Source organism: Camarhynchus parvulus, chromosome 21 (assembly GCF_901933205.1).
Source record: "Camarhynchus parvulus chromosome 21, STF_HiC, whole genome shotgun sequence".
Lineage (NCBI taxonomy): Eukaryota > Metazoa > Chordata > Aves > Passeriformes > Thraupidae > Camarhynchus > Camarhynchus parvulus.
Window position 1 is genome coordinate 6,352,943 of NC_044591.1, and position 17,662 is coordinate 6,370,604.

Here is a 17,662-nt window from a genome sequence, read left to right on the forward strand (position 1 = left end):
ACACTTTATGTAGATGTATATAATCTTATCAAATTAACTTCCTCTTTGAATTAATGTGCTTATGCGCATATGCATCAGTATGTCCCAAGGTGCACATATGTATCTTTGTTCATGTTCCCAGGCATGCATGAGGTGATCAACATAGTCAAATTTAAAAATTAGGTTATTCCAAATCTGTGTTATTTCTCATTTCATTCCCAAGGGTAAATGGACCCATTTCAAATGAAAGGTAATCTTGGGACCTGAAGTTTTACATTTCAGCATATAGTGTGGTTTTAACACTGTGTACCATCAACTGTGAGCTCTTCAGGGCAGTTTGTAGATTCCCTTCCTGTTTAGGCAACAAAGGCAATGTCAGATTGTTCAAGAATTTAGATGCTAGGACACTGCAAATAGTTCATAAGAATGGTCAGATTCTATGGAAAGATTAGACGAGCTGAGCAGGCAGGACACCTAAATAACCTACAAAGCCATCCATATAAACTTGTGTAGAACATTTGTCACTGTTTTTTTCCATTTGGTTGAAATAGTTTCCCTACAGCTTTGAACACTTAATCATTTCAGTGTTGGTTTTGCATGGCTCATAAAATCTAGCACATGTGAGCATTACATAATCTTCTGTGGAACTAATATATGTATGCATATGTAGCAAAAAGCACAAACTTTTATAAACTTTCACATAATACATAAAATTTCATCATCACAGGTAACCATGTATGTACAACTTATCAGTCTTCAGAAAGATGTGTGTCATGCATACATTTACACGGACTTACATGCATAGATGTAATGCCTGTGTGCTTTTAGCCAGGAGTGTATGCACAGGTCTTCATGGAAGCAGGGAATCCAGTAGCCCGTACCGGTTGCACATTGGCACCTTCCAGAAGAGGGCACCTGTCTCCCGATGCAGGCAGCATTCCTGAACCAATGGCTCCCAGCCTTTCACACCTGGGCACTCACATCTCACCTGCCAATTTGAGGTTAACAGTGCCAGCACAGAGTGAAATATTAAGGCAGCCGCTTGAAATTCAAAGTGTTTCTTTTAATTAATGGGTGGATGCCACAAGTTGATCCAATCCAGCTCTTAAATTAATCTTAATTACATAGATTTTGTAACTTTGGCATTAGCCAGCCACACAAAATATGTATTTCATAATACTAGAAACGGGTGAAAAAGACTGCTGCTGAGCTGAGAAGTCAGCTGATGATGTTATCAGCCTCTGTGGCTGTGGGTGTAAGTGTCATTGGGGTGTGTCTGAGATCTTATCGGGAATACCAAATTAATTCGCTCCTGCAAATATCAAAACAAGCCTTTTTGCTGGCAAGTAGGGAATAGGCAAGAGATTCCTGACCTGCTATATTTGGAATTTCTGTGCCATCCAGTGCTGATACAGTAAAGAACAGAAGCATCAGGGAAGGGAAGCTGGTGATCTATCTTGTTTGGTAATGAGTTTTGAGTGTCTACCCAAAGAGCGCTACTCAAGCCTTCTGCTGTTCATGTTATACTTGTGGATTTTGGGATCAGGAATTCTGCATTAGTAGCTCAACCACTGACATGCTGTGTAAGCCTGGTCAGGGGTAGGAGACTTTCTATCATCTGTGCTTCTCTTTTCCTCCTCTGTGTGTTTGTTCAGACTTCCTTTTTACTAGCCTCTTAACGTGTGTCCATGCAGCCCTCTATGACATCTGGGGGCTACTGTGCTACAGATTTTGATAACAGATAAACTGAATTATCTCAGGAGAACTGATTTTTGTACTCCCTGCTAGGGATAAGCATCTGGGATCTCTCTGAGCATGCATCATGCCAGCTTTAAATAGAAAACACAGCTGGGAATATATGGTCAGGGATATTCATAGGAAATGCAGATACAAAATTTGCCTAACCAGTCACTGCACATTCATAAACAGGAAGCAGGGCCTTGGCTATCCCCAGGGATTGGCATTCCCCTGGGATTATCATTCCTGCTCACTGGATTACTCTCCTGCTTCTGCAGATGAAACTTGGAAAATTATGGGTAAAAATGGAACTAAACACAATTAAAAGTTATTATTTAGTCACCTTGCTCTAAATTTGAGTCAGGATGAGAGCCGTGTCTGTACCTAGCCTGGCATGACTGGTTGTGTGGTGGTGAAAGGCCATTTGAGAGCCTTTTCTGTCACTGCTGCACACTGAGGGTACTAAGGCGAGAGGAAGAAAAATGGGAAAGCACAGCTAATATCTTTGTGTATGCACATGCACCTGCTGCACACAGGTGTACATACATACACACTTGTGCACACCTACACCTTTTGTTTGTGCCTTCATAAACATCCTCTTCTTCTTCATTTACTTTACAATGTGGAAATTTAGAGAGATTTACCTGAAATCTTTGTAGAAATAATTTTTCTCTAGAATGGGCTTGTGAATGTTAATCTTACCTCTGTGTTCTCTCAGTGCCTGTCTGTGCGATATACTTTGTTGGAAGACAGTTCTTCCTCTTCCTTAATCTTAAAAACCCTTCTTGTATTTGACTGATCTTCTATTGCTGGTAAAACTTTCTAGCAGTCTTGCCTTCTTTTCCTGAAGTTGCTTTACAGGGTAAGGTTAGTTTGGGTATCATTTTGAGGGATTGTTTTCATAGTACTTTTGTAATCATAAGTGGGAAAATGTTAAACCTCATGCCAATTAGCCTAATGGATGGGAAACTTGATCATGGCAAGGGAGGAGTGGATTTCCCTACTTCTCTTTTATGAATAATTTGCTTATCTGAAAAGAAAGAAAATCCAGTAAATCCTACAGCTAATGCAACTATCATCACAGGTGGAGATTCTCCCAAAATACAGAGAAAAACCAGGGAAATTATGTGCCCAGCTCCCTTGGAAACTTTATAATCTGAACTTGACTATTTGATTTCTGATTGGAACTGGTGGAGTCTTCTGGGGACTCAAATTATTTTTAGTCCAATTTTGTCAGATTTCTTGTGCTTTTTCTTCAAAGCCCATATAATGGTAACAGACTCTGTATTAGATAGACTGCTCCTAAAATACAGCATCATTTCCTTGCTCTTGAGATACTAGAACGTGCTCACTTGTGCAATTTCTGATCTCCAAGGATTGCTGGAGTTTGTGTGACTCGAATAGGAATGACACAGAACTTCCTCTGTATTCGAATTTGAAAACCTTTAGATGTCTGAACTCATCCAGCTATGGGGAAGAAGCCAGCAGGCAAATGGAGAAACCTTTCCAGCTTTCAGTGTAGGTAGGAAGCAGAAGGAGTAAATGTTGGCCCAAAGGGCTACAACAAATAATGAGAGCTCTTCCAAGTATATCAGGGGAAAGAAATACAATAGAGAGTGTAGGCCCATTAATAAATTAGGAGAGAGCTGGAATCAATGGTGATTCTAAAATGGCTGAGCTACTTAAGTTTTGTTGGGGTGTTTTTTGTTGTTTGTTTTTGTTTGGTTGTTGTTGTTTTTTTTAATTGGTCTTTAAGAAGAAAAATATAGAAATGGAATATGGACCATTAGGAAGTAATGAGCATCTTGGCACCCCGGCTGTTGATGTAAAGCAGATAAGGGAACACTTGAAAGAATGGATAGCAGCAAATCAGCAACTCCAGCTGATGAGCATCCTGGGATGTTTGGCTGCTGAATTCACTGAACTGCTGGCAGGTGTTTTGAAAAGTTGTGGATTAAACAGGCAGGTCCTTCACTGTAAGTCCATATCAATAGCTCTGGGACAAAGAACAGCCTTGCAAAGCTATCAGGAGTGATCCCCACAGTTACCACTTTACACAGCCATCATATTCTCAATTTGAAGAGGTGCTAAGATGAGATGCATGAATTTCAAATGCTCAAGTTCAGAAATTGGCTGGTCTCACACTGGCCCAAAAAAGGTCTAAGACCATTATACTGACCCTTCTAGCCACCCTGCTTTTCCTTTCCTCAAGCATAAACTCAAACTGCTATATACACTTATGGGTCACAGCATACTTTCTTCCTTACCTGCATATTAAGAGGTAAAACAAGGAAATGTTTGTGTTGGAAATAGGAATTGCTATCAAGATGAAATTTGAACTTAGACTTGCACAGTAACTGCTCAGAGGACTTGATAGCACTGCTGAAGTCCAGCAGTGAAGTCCAGGCATAATTTCCATTTAAAACAGGGGTCCCAGAGGAAAAAATCATCCATTTATGGTCACTGAGGAAGCAGGTTTGGCCTACCATAATTTATTAATAAATCACTTGTGATAATGCCCAGGGATACAAACACTGGTGTGTTAGAAAAGGCTCTGAGCAGAGGTTGAGTAGGGACACTCAGCTGTCTCATCTCTTCAGTAATGGAACTCTGGTTCAAGGCTAAGGCTCCTAGATCCCAGTAATGAATATAATTAGTTCTAATAATGGGTGAGGTGATATTGGCAAATGACAGACAGGAGGGTTCAGTAGGATTCTTACGGCCCTGTTCTTGTTAATGCAAAGGTCCTTTTACATTAGTCTGGCAGTGCAAAGAGGTCTGAAAGATGAGGAGTTAGGAGGTTACCCTGTGGGTCTCTGGCTGGAACAATTGTCTCTACACACCTAAAAAAGCTGGAGGGAATCAAATACCAAGCAAATACAGGGGACTGAAATCTCCATAAATCAGTATCGTGCCTTTGATTGCAATGAAGTTATGCTGATCAAGGCCAGCTGAGGACTTGGTCCAGGGAATAAATTATTTTTGCCCTTGGTCTGTAAGTCCAAAGTCAAGTCCTTTGTATGACTTGTCCCATTCAGTGTTAGAGAAGGTCATATTTTGCCTCCTTCTCTCCACCTGGGCTGTCCGCTCTCGTCCGGATAAACAGTATTTCCCCATTGCATTCCCAGTCCCTCACGCTTCACCAGAATTAAATTCATCATTCATTTTTTATGGTTTATACATAGCAGTAATTTATGTTTTCAAATATATTGAGGTCACACTTTAGCAGAAAAAGACTGTTTCACATTTAAATTGAAGGCATGTTCATTCCATTAAACAGAGATGTTTTGGATAATTTTAAAAGGCTAAAAGTAGTATAAAGTAACATTAAAATAAAATTTGAGAGATGTAATTACACCTAATCCTACCATAAAATAATCAATACTGCATTACATTATTTCTGACTTCCCCAATTATAGCCTTTTTTTGTTAAGCTTTTGAATATTGATGAGGTCAGGGTGTCACAGTCGACTCTCTGAGGTCTAATGGAGGTGGAATTAAGGTGATGTCCTCTCCTATTATGTCAGCACAAGGTACGTTCTATACTTTCTCAAACTGGAGTGATAACATGGCATCAGAAGAGGATACCTTGGCAACATGTCTTGAGCTGATATTAGGCTGATACTAAGTAAGTGCTGACTGGGAAGGTGGAGGTGCTGTCTCCCCATTGCAGACCCACTCAATTATATATGCCAAGAGGCAGAGGAGGTGATTTTCACATCAACAGAGATCATTAACAGCTGGAAGACCAGTGTGTGTGAGGTGACAAGAACCAGCTCCTTCCAGTTCAGCCAGGGCTTTCTGTGTTGTCTGTGCTCTCTGAGGGAGATTGAAAAGGCATTTTGAATTGCAGCAGTTTGTTCCCTTCTCTTCCCCTTTAGACCTACCCCTCCACATGACGTATCCCTCACTCTGCTAAAACAGTCCAACCAGGTTGCAAAGCATCCACCCTTATTTTTCCTGTTTTCTCAGAAGGGTATAGGTCCATCTGCATCTGAGGGAGTGTCACCCTCCAGCTCTCAGCTGCAATGGATCTGCTTTTGACCTGGCCAATGCTGTTATTCATTTAGGCATCTTGGAGTCATCAGTGGATTTTAATTTGGGAATTCTTTCTGTGCACAGAAAAAACCCATCTGCCTGGAGATAGCTGTATTTTCTTGTTTCAGCGTGTACGCTTCTTACTATTTTCATACTTTGGGCTAGGGCAGTCTAGAATTTAAAGTAAGGGATGAAATACTGGGTGGCCCATGTTCTGCACCCAAATTTCTCATAATGCACTGTTTTGTGCCTTTATGTAAATAGTTTAGCATTTAACCTAGGGAAGGGGCTGGGATCTGAAGAGACATTCAGCCACAACCTTAGGACTCATATTTTGCTTTCTGGGTTTATGTCTCTCCATCCATACAATGAGCATAAGGATTTTTTTACTGAGGTCTGTTTTCCACAATAGATCCAAAAAAAGGTTTCTATGCTTTTAATAAACTTTTTGAAGAAAGGCAACTACATGTCATTTTCCAAATATTAAGAAGGATGGAATTTTAGAACAGAACCAAATTGAGCAGTACCACTGCATTATCCCTTTTACATTGCCACAGCATCCTCAGATTACAGAGCTCATAACAAAAGGAAAGATAATGAACAGGGCCCTGTCATTACCATTAATAATAAAAACAATATAATGTATTTTTTAAACTTTTCTTAATGCAACACCAGCCAAGTCATCCCAACATGCAGATTATCACATCTTCCCAAACATATATATATCGACCTATGCATAGCTGAAAGTGTCAGCAGGGAAAACATGCAAAATACAATTCAGATGCTGGACCTAGCCCACCAACTCCATTTCTCCAGAGGGATCAGTCCCCTCCCATGACCCTTTCCACACAGCCACTCCCCAGGCTTCCTGGCTGCCTATTAAGTTGTGCTGTCCCTTATACCTGTGCTGGCCCTGGGCTCTGGCCGTATGTGTGCCCCTGACCCTCATCAATTCTGCTGTACCAATTGTTTTTTTGTTCCTGGTACCCTTTCCCACATACACCAAACTCTCTGCTTTCCCCTTCTCTCACCCCCTGCCATTTACTCCACTCACACAATTTTGTACCTGCTTTGAAACCTAATTGTTAAAGCTCTTGGTAGAAGGTGGATATTTGCCCCAAAGCAAACTGACAGTGGCCCTCCCTCTGCAGACACAAGACAGCCCCGCTCTCCTGATTAGCCTGAATTGCTTTCAATTGACTAACATAACAAGCTGCTGCTGCTTTTTCTTTTTTTTTTTAATTTGAAAATGGAAGGGATACTATTAGGAAATTTACATTTGCGAATATGATATTTAATTAGCAATATTAATAAATTAATAGAACTAAAGGACCTTGTTGAGACTCCAGATTAATAAAACATGCTCTAGCTGAGTAAATGAGGTGAGCCAGGCATGTGTTGCCCATAGAAGATACAGGGGAAATCTCACGCATGAAATACCCCTTAAAAAAGGAATGGGGGCCAACAGAGAATTGGGAGAAAGCTTTTTCTATCTTACAGTATCTCTCATGCTTCAATACTAACCCTTTCCCTAGTCTGCCACAATATTTTTCCAGGAAATTAGGTACAGGTTCTCTGTCCACCTTTCTCTTTGACCTGCCAAGAAACTGAATGAGTCAGTGGTGGGGAGTGATGCTTGGAGCTCTAAGGCAACCCCAAGGACAGTGCAGGGCAAATGCCTAGGAATCTTTGGTCAGATCTGTAGAAAGCAACAAAGGAGACTTGTTGCTTTACTAGCTAAGACATGTCCATGCAGTTGATGGTTCTCAGCCATTACACTGCAGATTTTCTGATCTGGTCCTCTGCTGAACATGGAGCACACAGTGTCACTTAACTATGACTGTGTCCAGCTTGGTGTCTCCAGGGCACTTGGAGGGTTTGGGCTCAGAGGGACCCTCAGTCTGTGGCACGTAGAGCAGGTCCATGCGGGAGCAACGTCTCAGCACAGGCTCAAGAAGAGATGCAGTACAGTAATGTCACTGTGGCCTCGGCTGAGAAGAACGACCACATTAAGCAAAGGTCTGGCACAGCATGAAATAAATTGCTGTGAGGTTCATGGGTGTCAGACCCTGCCAGGTGTCCCAGTCTTCATGTATATCTGTCACTGCTTTGGGGCTTGGGTGCTAACCCAAACTCGGGGCCAGTCCTCTGCCACTCACTGATTCACCAGTCTGCAGGGCACTTCAGTATGTCGTAATTTAGGCACAGTCAATTTAGGGACAACATTTCTGTGCCCGATCTGCCCTGGAAAAAACTTCTCAGAAGAATGTGGTACAGTCCTTTCCTATGCTACTTCATTAGTGTGCATATACTGCGATGTCAGGACTCCATGGATCCAGTCAAGCAGGAGGCTGCAGAGCCAGATGACTTCAGTCACTTATCTGTCACTAAGTCTGGGACAGAAAGAAAAATGTGATTCTCTGTAGTCTATAGATGTATGTGGAGAAACCTTTGCAGTGTAATGGCTGAGAACCATCAACTGCATGGACATGTCTTAGCTAGTAAAGTACTATTATGTCTTTGTGCAGCAACTTCTAACATTGATCCTTGACTCTGGAGGGGGGGCAAAGAAGAAGGCCCCCAGGAACCAAGCTAGCAGTCAAAGCAGTATCTCTCCTTGGGCCTGTGTGACATTGATACATATCATTGTGAAGTCCCACTCTCCTGCAGGGCATAGAAAAGGTGATTATTTATAAATGTATTGAGCACTGTCCCCATGCAACACTCAGCCTTGCTGTGCCACAGTCTCAGCAATGAAGGCTGGGACACCACAGAACAGTATCTGTCCCTGTGCACACCAAGGGGAGATGGTCAGTCTCAGCACCTAGGTGGGACCTCAAAGAAGAGTAGTGAAGCTAGAGGAGGACAAAGCAACCACATTAATTGTCTGAAATAACTTTGAGGGGTCTTGTAAAGCTTTCTGCATTCTTGGCTCTCATGAATCAGCTCTAGACTCAAAATCACCCAGCCCAATGCTCCATGTGTGTGCCCCTGGAGCACAGGGTGCTTTTTGTCTTTGACGTTAATACTTAGTAGGTAAATCTCAGTCTCCCTGTTCTCCTCGACATATTGGGGATATTATAACGTGTGGCATTCATGGTTCATCCCACACTGTCAATTCTTCAGTGTAAAGTGCATGGACTCTCCCAGGACAGGCTCTCAATCCAGGAGAAGCACTCTTCTTCGGTGTGAGGTACAATGACCGGCAGGGTGCAAGCAGCTTCCTTCTAAAACTGAACAACAGAAGATAAGGAGAGAGATCTGACTACCTTGCCTGATCCCATGGTGGCTCAGCTGCACTACCCTCATCTCCAGGGATGGCTTGTCTACTCTCTCTGGTTTGTGCTATGCTCCTGATGCCAACACCTCCACTAATTGTGGGAAAGTTTCCTATTTGAATGACATGTACATAGGCCTCGTGGAAGAGGTGGAGTCCCAGGAACAATTAGGTCATGGCATAGATGTTTGGAGACTCTGGCTTGCAGTGCCACCCTTGGTATAGAGACAAGTATATGGTAGGTGTGGCAGAAGAAAAAAAAGTTGTCTTAGGTGGGGTACCAGGAGTAGAAATGGGTAAGAAAGGCGTGAACCCATAGATGTAGGCAGGACTTGAGGTCAGCAGCATGTGGATGTGAAACATGTATTGGGATCATCTTGGGATAAAGGAGAAGTCCTAGTGTAGGCAGTCATTAATCTTGGAGATGTGGTTTTCATGAGGCACTCTGAATCTTAGCCTCGAGCTGGGGCTGCCTTTGATGGCACTGAGCACATCCACAGGCTGTGGAGCCATGCCTAAAGCGAGCAAAGGCCTCTGCGTGGGAAGCACCTCCCGCCTCCCCCTGCATGGCGAGCACTTTGCCTTTCTGAGGGTCCGCAAGGTCACCTACGTGGTCTTCAGGGGGAAGAACGGGGCTGCTGAAAAGCTTCCAGATCAGTGGGGGAGGTGTTGTAGGGGTTATAGGCCACTTCTTGCCAACATCTTACAGGTTTGTAGCCCTTGGACCTTGAGATATAGAGATTCAAGGCCTTTGTAAAATGTTCTCTGTAATGTTCAGTCTTGCCCTTCTTCTCTCCTTCTCACCCATGGTTTATGAAGCACTAGGAAAATTCAATAGTAGATTTGAAATACATGGTCTGGGTGTTCATGGCCCATTCCTATGCCTCACAAGAATCCTGAGAAAGAAATCCTGATCCCTGCATGCTGCCCCAGGCATTGCTGCTTCTCACCCTTTGTGTGGGCCTGACGCATCCCAGAAAAGCGAGCATGCACCACCTGAGCTCCCACAAACATGCTGCTCTGCCACTGCATCTCCTTCCTGACCTGCTCTTCCTGTCCTGGCTCTTCCCTGAGCTCAGGTTGCCAGACAGGGCGCTGCTTTTCTGGAGTATAGGCTAATCCAGTGCCATCTTCCTCTGTGACTCAGATCCAGTATCACTCATGAGAAAGACCAGAATCACAACCTTTTCTTTTCACCACTATCCTGTTTAATCCTCTTCTTCTGGTGACAGACAGTCAGTGAAAGCCTGTAGGAGCATCTGGGTTTGTTCACTAGCTGGAACTCTGTCCTGGTACTTGGAATTGACAATCATGTAAATGACAAGGGAGGAAATTGTAGGCAGAGGAGAGACTGTAGGGAGTGTGTTTCCTTGTGCAATACTGGATGGACTGGGGAAATGATCATCACATCCCTGAACACGACTCTTGAGGCCATGGTGTTCAAAGGGTCACTTCAGTTTGTCCTATGAGTAGTTTGAGGTGCAACCACCTGCACAGAGTCCCACTCAAAGTGCTCTGCAGGCCCACCTGAAGCCCTGTGTTCATACTGCTGCTGCACAGCTGGTGGGGGCTTATGGCATGGTGGACTTGAAAACCCCTGTCCTCCTGAAGGTGTGCCTCCTCCACAGAGCCTCCCAGCAGCCTTATGTATTGCATGGGTGTATAAGGAGAACAGCAGGGGAAAAACCAATTCCAGGCTTTCTGTGTCAGGGGAAAGCACTGTGGTTGCCTGTACTGAGCCCTGGAGTTTGCAAGGTGTATTAGGGCAGACCAGCAGCAGGGGATTAATTTGTCCAGTTCCAGGCACTAACAAAACTCTCAATCTGTGAACAAAAGTCATTCTGGGGATGGTGCATCTTTGGAGAAAGTGCTGGGGCTGATGTAACTGAAGAGTTGCAGACCTGTAGGATTATTTGTAAGAGAGACTGTACAGTGCACATTCAGTCCTTTACAGGGCGGTAAATTCTGTACCAAACTGGTTTGGCCATTATAACTTTTCGCGTTATGTGTATGAGGCTGACTTATGCAGATACTCTCCACTGTTCTCTTGCAGCATTCTCTCCTCTGTATAAGAATTGCAGACTCCGGTTGGCTTAATTAAGCCATCTCTTAATGCCTGCTCTTTAGACAACCCTTCCTCTGCTTCTCGCTCAAACTGGGCCCTGCAACCGGAACTCCGCCTGGGGAGCGCGGCCGGGCGGGACCGGGACCAAAAGGCACAGAGCTCCGGCCTTGGCTATGGGGCGCTCCGCACCCGGAGAGCCCCCGGGGCTGCGGCGGGGCCGGGCCGGGCCGGGCCTGAGGCGCCCCGGAGCTGGCGGGCAGCAGGGGGCGCGCGGGGCACGCCGGAGCCGCGGGCACGGCTCGGCTCGGCTCAGCTCAGCTCGGCTCGGCTCGGCTCAGCTCAGCTCGGCTCGGCTCGGCTCGGCCCGGCTCGGCTCGGCTCGGCCCAGCTCGGCTCGGCCCAGCTCGGCTCGCTCGGCTGTGGCGGAGGCTCTGCACGGTCGCCGGTCCCGCGGGCTGCCACACAACGCCGGCAGCAGCCGTCACACTGTTTTGACAGCTCGGCGGAGCGTCAGTTTGAGCGAGTGCGGAGGCCGCTCAGCCGCGCGAGTGCCGAGTGAGGCTCAGCGTGGCACAAAACCAGCCTTGGTCGCTCTCGGCTCCCCCGGCACACGCCGCCCGGCCGCGTCCCGCCGGGCCCGGCCGCAGCTCCGGCCCCCAGCTGGCTCCGCTGCGTGGTGCTGCAGGAACCGGAGCTGCTGCTCCTGCCCCCATGGTTTCTACAAAGCCTGGTTATATAAAGTTTAATTATAATACTTGGCTTCCGTGTGCCGCTTTCTATCTGCAGATCTCAAAGTGCTTTCTAAGCATTAAACAAGCCTCACAATGCCCTCTCCCGTCTTCATGTAGGAGGGTTTGCTACACCCGTTCTGTATTTATTTTAAATGCTGTCAGGAGAAACTGAGGCGCAGAGATGGGAAAAGGCTTGCCCAAAATCATCCAGCGCATCAGTGGCAGAGCTGGATGCAGAACTGAGAAGTCTCCTTAATTGGTTCCCATCTTTTAATTCTCCAGGAATGCTGCCTTTCTCTGGGAACAGCTGCGCCTGGGATCAACTTTTGGGGGTTTGGGGGTTGAACTGGCCTCTCTGCTGATCTGCAGTGAAATGCTCCAGTGACCTACACACAGTTCATAGCAAGGCTCTTCTCCTTTTGGGAGCTATTCCTCTATCCCTGCTCAGAAAGCTCAGGCCAAAACCTGCCCACTGCATGTGGTGACTTTACTTGACTTAATTTTATGAACTGCTGGGGAGGAAAGAGTAGGATCTCAGCTCAAGGTCTTGCTATCAGCAGCTGGGGAGCCAGTTTGGCTCTAGTGCATTTGTACCTCAGAAGGGACCATTCTCTGGCATCTCCTTTCCCATCCCCCTTCATGAAAGGTCAAGGAAATGAATGGGACAGCAAGATGTGCATGCCTGTAAATATTTAGCAAGCCACTCGCTTTTACATTGCAGATTTTGCTCTATGGCATGGCTGTTAATATCAGTGAGGCATTAGCTCCGAAAAGCACCCATCACACTGTTAACACTGAAAGTGCTCCATCAAAGCAGCTTGCCGTGAATTACAGGGCTCGAGCTTGCTTCATTAGCCTGGAGTTTGTCCAGCAGGAACGTCAATCCCAGACCCACAGTGGAAGAGAAAAGCCCTGGTAACAAATTAAAAGAAGGAGCATTACCTGCAGAAGTGATACTGCTCTGACAGGAGGTGGGACAGAGAGGACCTTTTATCTTACCTGCAGAGATCTTGCCTTGACAGAATGCAAAAAGTTGCCCTGGTCTGTTCCATCTTTATCAGAAACCACCTTACATGAAGAGTTTTTTGGCGGGGTGGAGGTACAGGACCATTTCCTTATGCATTTTGGCTGTGTTTGCAGAGATGTTTTTGTCTCAGTGTAAGGATGCTGAATTTTCAGTGCTGGGGGGAACCCCTCTAATCCCCCACCCCCCAGTTGCAGCCAGTTGCGGTTATGTGTTGGGCTCAGGGTCAAAATTTGACTCAGATTTCGTTTCATTTGCACAAAGACTCATTGACGCCTGGGCCTAATGAACATCAATATTCTTAATGACAAGGAAAAGATCTGTTTTATGGGACCCCAGACAGGCAGCGTCTCCATGCTCCTTCTGCAGAATCACAGGAAAACAGTCCCAATCTTGCACATGTTTGGGTTACCAGTGTTGCAAAGTTCAAGCCCCTTCCCAGATAAGAGCATCTTTCTTGGGAACCTCTGTCCAAGTTTCACAGGATTAAGTCCTGCGCTGTCTTCTCAGCCTGGCTTCTGTGTTTCCAATAAGCAATTCAATTACACACATTCTTTCATTAGACTTGTGATGATACTGTTGATTTTCATGCCAAAAGATTCATAGAAACATGATGGGAATTTTTGTTACTTTGTGATTTTTTTTTTCCTCCAAACTAAAAAATCATAGAGAACTATTCGGAAGAAAAAAAAAGAAGATTGCTTCAACTGAAACACAAGATTGAATGGGTTGCATTTGTCAGGTTCACTTATACTTCTGTTTTGGTTTTGGGGTGTTAGGTTATGGGGTTTTTTTCCCATATAATTTTGCATTTCTACCCTCAGCCTTTTGCATCTTTGGCTACCAGATGTGTCCCACATTGAAGAATTATTTCTCCTCCCTAGAGTGAAATAAATGCAATCAATATGAGTATTGCTCTCAGGGCCTTGAAATATTACATTAATGTTCCATGTGGTGACATTTTAGCTGGAATTTTCAAATACATTATGATGGTTCAAATTAATATTTATCAGATCAGCTTTTATATTTTGCAAAAGAGAGAGAGGAGGAGAGAGAGAGAGAGAGAGTAAGCATTATTAAAATACAAAATGCAGATGAATTCCAAAATCGATGGTCCATTTTACCAGCACTTTCAAGGGGCTGTGTTTTGCTTTCTGGATTTGTTTTTAAATTTATTAGTTTTACAGGGAAATCTATTTATCTTCCTTCATTTTTTTCCACCCATCAGGGTTTTTCAGTTGTTTCTTTCTTTCACTCTTCTTTATTATCCCAAAATGTAAATTATGACGTTAGCTAGGTTTTTTTCTTTTTTTTTCTTTTCAGTGATTAAATCTGCTACATGACATCTTTGTCCTTTCTATAAATTAAATCATCTTTGCTTTCCACCTTTAGCCACTGCCAGCAGCAATACTCTGATTGCCAGCAATAAAAGTCCTCACTTTACGGTCTTTATTTCCTACACAAAGCAAACCCCCCCCTCCTTCTTTCCCTGTGCTTATAGTGCCTTTTTAATTTTTTTTTTTAATTTTACTAAAGGGGTAGTGGGACTAACTCCTCTTTTCAGTGTTTCCCCATAAACAAGGAATTTACAGAGAGAGATTGCTGAGGAAAAAAATCTAAACCACATTCCACTTTATTTCAGTCATTCCTAAACAGATTGTTCTATGAGGTGGAAAATCCAGGCAGATTAATGGTGTCATTTGTTTTGCTTTTTTTATATTTGTCTTTCCCCCCCCAACCCCCCAACCCCATTCCCCTCCTGCCACTTTGATTTGCTGAAAATGTTTGAGAAGCACCTTTTTTAGAATAAATGCAGCTTTAAAGATTTGTGGATTATCAGCTGAATTTATTTTTCTGAAACAATGCTGCTTGAAGAATAACACTTTTCCCCCCCCCGCCCCATCATGGCAAATTGTAGGAACTGTCTGGGATCTTAATGCATTTCTTTAAAAGCTTTTGCAATTCATAGAGGAGAATTTTTGGAAGGGTTAATATTCTGGTTTAGAACTGAACAGTACTTCCAAACTTTTCCCATTCTCAGCTTTTTTTTTTCTTCTATCTCTGCAATAGTTTTACTGTAAGAACATGTCAGGAGTTTGTGACATGCAGACAGCTACAGGAAAAAAAATATTTATGTATATGTTTGCACATGAGTGTGAATATATATATGTATAAAAAACCATTTTTATAAATGCTCACAAATGCACACTTGCGTGCTCTCCCTTTCTGTCACTGGATGCATAGATGTACATACTCCAGGCTGCCCTTCCTATTTTCCTTCAGTGCTGATCTGGGCAAAAGAACGACAGGAAACTTGAAAAAGAAAAGGAGGAGGAATCGATTGTTCGACCCGCACTTGAACTCTCCTGAAAGAGATAAAGCAGAATTTTCAATAGGTCCCCTGCCCTTTTCACTAGGAGGGAAAGAGGAGAAGAAAAACAAGAGATATTTATATGACAGGCACTGCTGAAAATAGCGTTTCAGAGCAATAAAAGAAAAAAGGTAAAAGAGATTCAATGGTAAAAACAACCCCCAAACCCACAACAACAGAGAAACTCCTTTTCTTGTGCTCCCGAACAGGCGCATGAGCAGCTCATCCTGGAAATGCATGCATGCCTCCTATAGATCTGTTTGAAATTATAGTTGTCATTGAGAGTGAATTTATGCTTCTATTGATCTGCAAAAGGAAAATATTAAATGGTTTGGTTTTGATCTTTAGCTGACCCTAAGGTCAAGGGTAGCCTAAGATTAGTATTCATAGAATTCATCACCAAATTGTAGTCTGCCTCTACTTTATGCAAACATAGGGAAAACACTGAAAGATAAATACAAAGCAAAATAATGAACAATTTCACCAGCACCCACCCCATTAAAAATACAACCTTCAGACAATAAAAGCAGGGAGATACGTACATGCACAAATCCAGGTAACTGCACACAGCATAGATGGGGAAATGGAAAGAAAATACAGGGAAGCACAGAGACAGGGAATTACACACATGGGAAAAGACACACGACTCGAAACAAATATCAATGCACAACTGTACTCAAACATGCCTGCATGAGCATCTCAACACAACTGCAAGGGAACATACAAAAAGCAAAACAAATACAGAAGGAGCCCTTCATATAGATATATATACACAACCCCCCCAAGAAAAAGGTCCACTTCTGGGGCGAAAAAGATTATGGTCACAAAGCCAAGAACCAAAACCAAATGCAGTTAAACAGGTGCACATACTGATATGTGCTGACAAACACAAGGATACACAGTTGTAAACATGTCATGGCGCATACACAAATGCAGACACTTGCATTTGGCGTTGCAGATCTCCCTTGTCAGTAAGTGTGACACAAAGTTAGTGAAATAATAGAGAAAGAAATATAGCCAGGTGTGAGTAAAATATTCTTGCCAAAATCCTCCACAAGTCGTCCCAGTTCAGAAATTCAGGGGCAAGTGCTGATTAGAGCAGCAAAACAATTTCACTGACTGACGGACATTCAAAGGCACAGGGAGATCTGTTTACTCACAGGGAGTGTGGTCTCCTCACAGGCATTAACAGTCCAAGCTGTAGCAGAAACTCTTCTGCATGGACATAGTAAGTGCCATTTGTGCCCAAAGGATGTGTCTGCTGAAAAATGAAAGCAAACTCAAAGAGTAGAATGCCCAGTTCCTGACCATGGAGTCATCCCAGAGCCAGGCAAAAACGTCTGTAACTGTTAGACCAAAACACCAACCCACAGCATCTCAGTTGGGTGCCACAGGCTGCTAACCAGTGCCCTGGGAAACATAAGCAAAAGAAACTTGGTCCTTTCCAGGCAGATACAGCGTATACTGACAGGAGAGCAGAGTAAAAGATGGTTTCTGAGCTGTTTCCAATGTTTCCATGTCCCATGTAGTCTGGCAGCTGAAAGTCAACATAGCCCCTTTGGACTTAGACTCCACTTCTGCAGACTCAGTGTGGCTGAATACGTACAAAAAAGTGTAGAGAGAGCACTTCTAAGTGGGCAAAAATTGGTGAGGGAGAACAAAAGCATTGATATTTGGTTTTATGATCAGTTTTCCCCCAGTTACAGGTTTTTTGATTAAAGCAAATGTTATAAATCTTACTTTAAAAAGCATTTATTTTTGGTACACAAAACTGCAACCTGAGCATTCACCAAAAATATAACCATATTTAATGTTTGTTGTTTTTGTTTATTTTTCCTGCTATAATTAAGGTTCATATCTTAGTATGAAAGCTTCAACCAACTCTTAGGCCCACTATGCTTTGTACCATATAAGTGCATTGCTAGAAACAGTCCTTGTCCTGAAAAGCTTGCATTGCAGGTGGAAGAGCAGGAAAAGGGAGCAGAAGTATCTCTCATTTACCAGTGGAGCCCCAAGGAAGTGACTTGCTCAGGCTAGCCAAAGAGTCTTGGCAGAGCTAGGAACTGGAGCTGCATCTCCTGATTCACAGGCCATTGCTTCACAAATGAGATCATCCTCCTTTCTTGATTTAAATATCCCTTAGCGTGGGCTAGTAGTCAGTTAGTATTTGTATGATCCAGTCATGAGACCCCAATGAAACAGTGCTAAGCATGAACAGTGTTTGAGCTAAACTTGAGTGTAGGAAGGGCTGTATGAGTGTCACTGTGCCATGAGAACCTCTCAGCCCTGACATGGCTCACCTGGCCTAGGAACAACTGGCCAGCGTGTACCACTTCCTTCAGAGGAAATAATGTCTATCACCGGGAGCATTATCTTGTCAGCATAACCACCTGTGTGCTTGGGCTCCAGAAGTAGTTACCTGGGAAGGATCCCAGTCCCA